Genomic DNA, 8463 nt, shown 5'->3' with positions numbered 1-8463 from the left:
AGGAGGAGGCTACAATGCTTGATAAGAAATGTACTCATTATCTTGCCCATGTAATTGTAACCCCTCTGTACAGTATTTTCACAATAAAAAAAATCAGAGGGGGGCAGTGGAGAGAGAGAGAGAGAGAGAGGCATAGAAACACACAGAGAAACATAGAACATAGAGAGAGAAACAGAGAGAGAAACAGAGAGAAAGCAAAGCAGAGAGATTATTTAAAGTAATAATCACAAAGCTTCCCACATGTGGACTCATTGCAACAATGAGATGTATAAGACCTCATGTTGAAAAACAAACTTTACAACAAAGGTGAATATTGATAGCCAAAAATCTCCATGAATTTCCAATTAAGATGAGCACCCAGTCAAACATGATCATCTTTGAGACAAGAACACTGAGAATTTTAAAGCCACCAATGAGCAGCCCCTTGCAATACACAATCAATTGTCTATAAAATGCTGAGCATATTGCTAACCAGAAAAATGGAGATCAAAGACAGAATGTTGGTAAATGCATACAGTTAAAACAAGCAAGCTTTGCTTCTGAGAGTGCTACACCTCACAAAGCCAGCTTTCACAAGTGAAAGAGATGTGTAGAGATTCCCAAAGAAAGAAAAGATAGGAGATTCCATCATCCTCCCAATCCCACAGTTCTTGCAATGTCAAGTATACACCACTGCATCTAGTGATGGATTGGTATGAAGTCTGAAAACATTTCTGTCCAGCTAACCCTCGAACCACCATCCTCCAATTCTCATTCCCAATTACATAAGTTATGGGAGGGAGCACTGGAGTTCAGATGAGTTGTTGATGAATACTGAAAGAAGCAGCTGTGGTATTTTGGTTCCAATTTGTTTTGCAGATGTTTCACATGAGCGAATGGAATGAAATGGAATGAAATACAGGAAGCTAAAACCACAGAATAGAATATATACTTCAGCCTAGATCATGGTTGTCTGCGTGGTCTCACGCAATCTCACCACTTTTTCTGAGTTTTTGGACTACTTCATCTAAGCTATTCTAATATATTATGTTTTAGTAAAGAACAATTGATATACATCAAGTGGCAATATAAATTCCTCAAGTGTTTATGGTTGGCAGAGGTCAAGCACCTAAACAGCAGTCTCCGTCATATAGTGCAGAAGGTCAGACCAGACACTCAGAAGCCTTCCAACTCTATACGATTTAGCTAAGGCTTCCACTGTGGCCTTATGGATTAAGGTACATTCTTGCTTAAATAGAGATTTAAATAAAGTTGGTTTGGGTTTTCCTCATAGCCTTGCAGAATCATAAAACTTGAAATCACAACTTAAGCAATATTGGTTATGTAAATCTTGATATTGCCTTAAAAGAAAATAAAAATCATCATATAAGTGATGCATGTTATTTGCCTTAATGATGAAATTAAATTTTTATATCTTCTGAAATTGTCACCCTTTATTTGGCTAATATTTGCTTACTATTAGTCACATAAAACATAATTTTACATATTTTAATATATTGTAAATGAAGATTTGTTTGTTCAGCTAAGATTATACAACACGTTATTGTTATAATCTATTAGCTTGATTTAGAATACTTAAAAACTTCAGAAAAATAAAATATAACTGAGTTTGAGTTTAAAAAGTAATAATAATTACAAAAAATAAGGCTTTATGGAGCCAGTCATGGTCCCAGCACTCAGAAGGTTGATGAAAGAGGATCTGAGTTCAAGGCCAGCTTGGACTACATAATGAAAGCCTATATCAACAACAACAAGACAATACTTATGTTTTCAACAAGCCTCAGTAATATAGGAAGGTAATATTGATAGTCAAAATATGACATTGCACAGCCTTTGCCTTGCTATGTGTGATGATGAGGCATATTGCCTTACATGGATGTGATCTGAAAATTGACAGTCTGTGAATGGCTGACTCTAAGAAACTAAGGCTGAGTAACTCAACTAGTTATCACCAGAATATGTGCTCCTGTTTGGTTGCAATCCCTGAACATGTTAAGTTAGGGTGCATGTCACTACCTTTAAAGTACAGAGACAATCTCAAGCAAAATTTTAGTTGAATTTTAACAAGACCTATGAAAAATATATCTCTGTGTATTCTGTTCTCCTAGGATTATGACTGTTTCTGGCTGATAATCTCAATCTCTAAGCATACAAGAACTGTAGATTGCCAGAGAAGGGGGAAATGGTAAACTGGTGGCTAGTGAACCAGAAAAGGGCAAGAAAGAAATAAGTCACATTTAGGCTGTTTAATGCTGAGGATCAGGTGACTGTGGTAGACTTCTCAAGAACCTAGATAAGGGGATACCACCAGATCAATTCAAAGTATCCAAGCAGAACTATATTTCAGGAACTCCCAGCATTGTCTTCTCTCCTGGAGAAGACATCATCTTTGTAACTGGAAGGAATCTGCACAAGGAAGCTGACTGACTCTAAACAGAATTTAACCATAAATAAGGTTAGTGGACAAAATCCTATTGGAAATAACTAGAAAACTAAACTAATATTGAAAGCTCTATGCTTTCAATACTAGCAGCAATAGCCTGAGGCAAGCTGATTTTGATGTTTAGTATTAAACTTGCATTTATTCTCCCATGATGGAATTTTTTCCAGTTAGATACATCTTATTTAAAATGCAGTTTATGAACATGAAGCACTGATTGGTTAACTCAATATTTTGACAAATATTGAAAATGAGACAGGCTCAGTTCTTTCATTTTCTTTGTTTATAATAAGGTAAAAAGGTTTATTTAACAAAGAGGCTGCTCAGAAGAATGAGCAGTGGGACCCAGAACAGGTTGGCTCAGTCCTCACATTTTAATTAAATTTGTATTATAAGTTACTTACAAAAGAATAATTTCCTATTTCTCCAGGACTTGTGCATAGTAACTAGAAGACTCATGTAAATGTTTTGGGAACTATTTTAATGTAAACAGCTTAGCTTGGTTTTGGGTATCAACCTTAGATTTTTCTCAACACACAAGGTTAGTGCTTTCTCTTCAGTGGTGTAATTCATTGTAAAGTGTGTTGTAACCTAATGGCAAACCAAACTAGGAACTCTTCATCTTCCTCCGTCAACACACTGGGGTTCAGTTCCTGGTGTTAAGCACCAGCTTCCATTCTCACCATTTACAAAACACTCTTCTTTCTTCTTAGCTCCAATGTTTTGTGTTTTGTTTTGTTTTGTTTTTCCAGGTTATCAGCACATCCACTTGATCCTTTCTTAATTATTTCTCTCATATTTCCTGTAAAGAATCTCCAGAAAAAGAGAGTTGGTATATAGGAAGCTGCAGATTATTAAATCAGATATGTGCAGGCTGTCCTAGCCATAGTTACTTGGGTGGGACAGTTTTTTATTGCATTAATGGATGAGGAGAATAACTTCTGTTTAGACATGAAGGTGAATGTAATATTTTATAGAATTTTTTTAAAATCAAAAATTAGTAATATATATTTATGTAATATGATTACTCAGCATGGTGCTTGGAACATGGTAAATGTTATGAGTTCTATTATTGTTACTATTATTATTGACATTCTCAATAAACAAGGTGTATGAATGCCAGCCTCATAGCAGTGGTTTTGTCAATTACAGCTCTCTTCTGAGTTTCTTTTCTCTGTTTTTCAGTAGCTCAACTGGGAAAAAGCAAAAAGAAATATAAAGCAGAAAATAAATTTGGATGATTCCCTCATCCTCCCTTTCTGGCTGAAAGAAATTAAGATTCAAAGAATCATTCACTTAATAGTTATTTGGTACTTACAATATTCTAGACTCATAGTTAGATTCTTAGTAGTGTATATTGGCTTATAGAATTCTCAAAATAATTGCCTACAGAAGTGTAATGACATTCAATTGACTGATGGGAAAACCTAAATGAGAAGAAGAACCTAGAGAGCTTTATTTAGGCTTCAATCTATCTGGCTTTGAAAGTGGGTGCCTCTCACTCCTTCCATACAGAGTTTGCTTTCTGTGCTGTCCAAGCCAACTACATTTTACAAATAAGAATGTAAAATCAGAGAAAGATGATTATTCTCTATAACTTCCATGTACATGAAAGCTTTATGCCTTCCCCAAATTACAATTTCAGGCTTCTAAAAATCCAGGCTCTGAAAGTTATGTGGTCGTAGACTGACTCCGCAGTCCTGTGCAGCCTCTGAAGTTGACTATTTTTCATTGGAAATGGTGTTTCCAGCAGTATTAATGGCCACTCTCTCTATTATTGATCAGTTCAGCTGGGTGGTTGATTCAGTTTGGTCATCAACACAGTCGGAGAAATCAGATGCATCATTTTTGTTTTCAGTGGAGTGTGGCTTGTTGGACAAGCACCACCATAGTTTACAGAGAGCTTTACCAACCACTAGATTAGCTCCACACAGAAGACCCTTCAAAACTAACTCCATTGAATTACCTACCAGGGACTAACCCCTTTGAGAGGGAGATGGGTTTAATCATTGCATGTGATGGATTTATCGGACTATGTCTATTTGATTTCTCTCCTGGCTGGCTTCTGCTGTACTGAACATTCAATCACAACTTGAAAATGTCTAAATTTCTGTTTCTTTTAATCTATGATTTTGCTTTCTTTTCTTGAGATCTAACAGCTTCAGATGCATTTCTGAATGGAACATTGGCAATAGAAGTTTGTTGTTTTTTTTGGCAGCCTCTATTATATCTTCTCCTTTTCTAAGGAGAGGCAGCTGGTATTTAGACGGGTTTTAGCTCTTTACTTTTTAAGTTCATGATGAATTTTAATTCATGTAGCAGAATCCTAGTGAAGGAAAATTATGTCATTTAGTGCTGTTTGTTTAATTTTTACACACTTTAGTATACTTTCTAAATATATTTATATATTTGCATTACTAAGAATACTAAGGTATTAGGATTTTTAGGCATAGATGAAGTTGTTCTGGGTTTAATTATAAACTATTCATATATTTCTCCTGAAATTTCATGTTCTATATATTCATACTATTCAAAATATAAACCATAGCGTGATAACAACCAAGAGTGAAAAAAGATATTAAGAATGTTTCCCCTTTTTCAGAATTATTATTGTTAATTGTAATTCATAGTAACAGTAATGTGTAAAACATAGTATATTTGTTTCATCTTGCATGTTTTTCCACATTATAGCAGATTCTGATGCACCCAAGATTTCTTATATTCTGTAAAACCTAGCATTCACAACCACTTGGTATAGCCTGTGTCTCAATGAACTCAAGCTGAAATTTTCCTGATTGTCATTACAGATTTGATCTATTGTGCACTTCATCAGGTGGTTACTCACTTTCTTTAATTTGTAAACTACCTTTGTCTCATATTCACAAGTGATATGTATTTCAGGTTGCATTTTGCTAGTTTATCACACAAAGATGACTGGCTGGTATTCATTGTTTTCCATTAAGCATTGTGTGCCCTGAAGTTTTTATATTGTCACTGTCATGAATGAACAACCATCAGAATAGCTCAAAGATTTTACCTCATCATCCTTTTGTTTGAAATTAGATCCTAATAAGAAACCCACACTGTCAGCATTTCTTTTCACCAAAGTATTGGTATGCAACTTAGAGAAATATTTGTTATATGTATGCAGATATCTGGAGAGTTATAATCATTTTCATATCTTTAACATATTATTTCTCTTTGGCAATTTACTCCCTTTTCTATTCTTTTGAACAAAGGTTTTTGTTTCCTTCATATTTCCTTTTTTTTGGGGGGGGGTGTCCGGTTGTGAGGACTGAACTCTGGGCCTGGGCTCTGTCCCTCAGCTCTTCAGCTCAAGGCTAGCGCTCTACCACTTGATCCACAGCGCTACTTTCGGCTTTTTTCTTTTTGCTTATGTGGTGCTGAGGAATCGAACCCAGGGCCTCAGGCATGCAAGGCAAGCGCTCTACCACTGAGCTAACTTCCCAGACCTCCTTCATATTTTCAGAGAGAGTGTCACATTTAGGTGTTAATATTGCTCTTATACATATAAATATTATATTATCTATTTGTTGTCAACTTTTATCTTTGTTTTACTTTATTAACAAAATTTTGTTCCCTCTTCTTGGAAGCAATAGCTGCTTATAATTATTTTTATAAAATAATAAAACAGGTATAACCCTTGTTTTCACTGTATTTGATGTTGGTATAATTTGGGGAGGCAAAGGGAAAAAACAAATTGTTTAAATAGGGATACAGGTGGACCTGTTGCAACAAAGAGATGTACAAGACATTATGTCAAAAAATGGACTTTTCAACTTTGGCAGGGAAAGGGGGTGGGGGGAAGATGGGAAGGCAGGGAAGATAAGGGGAAACAAAGGAGGAGGCAACAATGCTTGATAAGAAATGTATTCATTACCTTGCTCATGTAATTGTAGTACCTGTATACAGAATTTTCACAATAAAAACATTATTATTAATAAAAAATGAAAAAAATCAGAGCACCAGAAGCCTTTCTTTAAATCAATATGTAAAAAATAGTGATTTATGATATTCATTATTTTTAAAATAAATTATAATACATTTGATTACTATTTGTTATGTTTTATTTCTATATAATTTTGAATACTTTGGGAAAAATTATGAAACAAATATTTACTGAGTTTCATTCAATGAGTGATACCATTGAAATGGTAAGTGAAAAACTGATAAACAAAAATCCAACTATATAACAGATGCCATGGTTATTTTTACAATTGAATATTGAGGAAATGTTGTAGAGATTCTATATTGAACCTATGGGTATTTAAATTTTTTGTGCATTTTTGTTTCTCATTTTTGATAGTAATTGCATGTTTTTAGGAATAAAAATATAACAACTCTTATTTGCTTTATGAAGTAGAAAACTTGGAACTTAATATTGCTTGTTTATTAGGATGAGTAATAAAGATGATAATAGATAATGATAAAGATAATAATACCTATTATATACAATATATTATATATACATATACTATATATATAAATTCATCCTCCAACATGGGTGATGTGTCTGTTACTTTTGCATTTTTGAGGGCAGAATATCTGTGACAACATATAGCAAACAGGAGGAGAGATTTTTGTTGGATTATAATATTAAAGGATTCCATCTTTGGTCACACAGCTCTGTTTCTGAGCTGGCATCATGATGGTAGGAGCTTCTTACCCCATGACAGACAAAGCAGAGTTAGAAGAGAAGACTGTAAATCAAAAATAATCTTCCAAGGCATTATCCCAGATCACTGCCTCCAACTTCCTTTACGTAGGATGCAAATCAAGCCTACCTTTACCTACCAGCTGGGGACCAAGTATTCAGTTTATGTTCGAACAGTGCTTGTCATAACACATAATGCATGGGTATTTCTATTTTATATTAAAAATATTTTAGTGGTATATATCACACATCACATTATATATAATATATTGTATTATGTATACAATAAGATAATATTACTATAATAATATTAAATTATTGTATTATAATAGTATATTATTACTACAATAATGTTGTGTAATGATACATAATATATTTGTATATATACATCTATATATAAAATCATCCATCTGGAGGAATATTATGCCATTTGCTGAAAAATTGGTGAACCTGAGAACATTATGTTAAATGAAATAAATGAATTAGAGAGACAAAAAGAAAATGCTTGCTCTTATATGTGGAATATAGATCTAAATTATAAAAAATATATGGAGACATATACAGGGTCATATACACAAAAAACTGACCAAAGTACAGAATGTGTTTGTGTGCAGACTCTAGTGGTATAATTCCTTTGAAGAACTAGCTTACAGTTTAACATAATGAATAGCAGGAAGCTGAAACATGTTTCTTTAAAGGGAAATAGGTCAAAGTGGGAAGATGAATGGAAAGACGAAGGGCTGGCAAATACAGTTATAATATTTAATGTACTGAATATTATTCAATATTCACTGTAATGAATAGTCAATGTTCAGTGAAAATGGAACCACCTAATTTGAGAGGATCAGTGAAGTTCAGATGGATGGGAGAGAAAAATTACATTAATCAAGATGCATTCTACTCATAAACTGATATGGTGACTTGAAACACTTTTTTACAACTACTTACTAGTGGCTAATACCTGTAATCCTAGCTACTGAGGAGGCTGAGATCTGAGGATAGTGGTTCAGAGCCATCCTGGGCAGGAAAATCAAGTCCATGAGACTCATCTCCAATAAACCACTAGAAAACTGGAAGTGGCGCTGTGGCTCCAGTGGTAGAGTGCTTGCCTTGAGCTGAAGAGCTGAGGGACAGTAGCCAGGCCCAGAGTTTAAGTCCCACAAACAGCAAAAACACACAACTAAAGATCATAAACAGAGGAGAGGGACTGCCAATTCTTGAGATGTCCTCATGGCATCTTTTATATCATTCTTACTTTCTTTTTATTAATTGTGAAAATACCATACTTTCTTTTAAATATGTGTGTGTGTGTCTTTGTGTCTGTGTGTTTCAATTATCTCGAAGTAGA

The sequence above is a fragment of the Dipodomys ordii genome, unplaced genomic scaffold (genome assembly GCF_000151885.1).
Source record: "Dipodomys ordii isolate 6190 unplaced genomic scaffold, Dord_2.0 Scaffold52, whole genome shotgun sequence".
NCBI classification, from domain to species: domain Eukaryota; kingdom Metazoa; phylum Chordata; class Mammalia; order Rodentia; family Heteromyidae; genus Dipodomys; species Dipodomys ordii.
The sequence above is the reverse complement of the archived record's forward strand: the minus strand, read 5'-3'. Positions refer to the sequence as shown.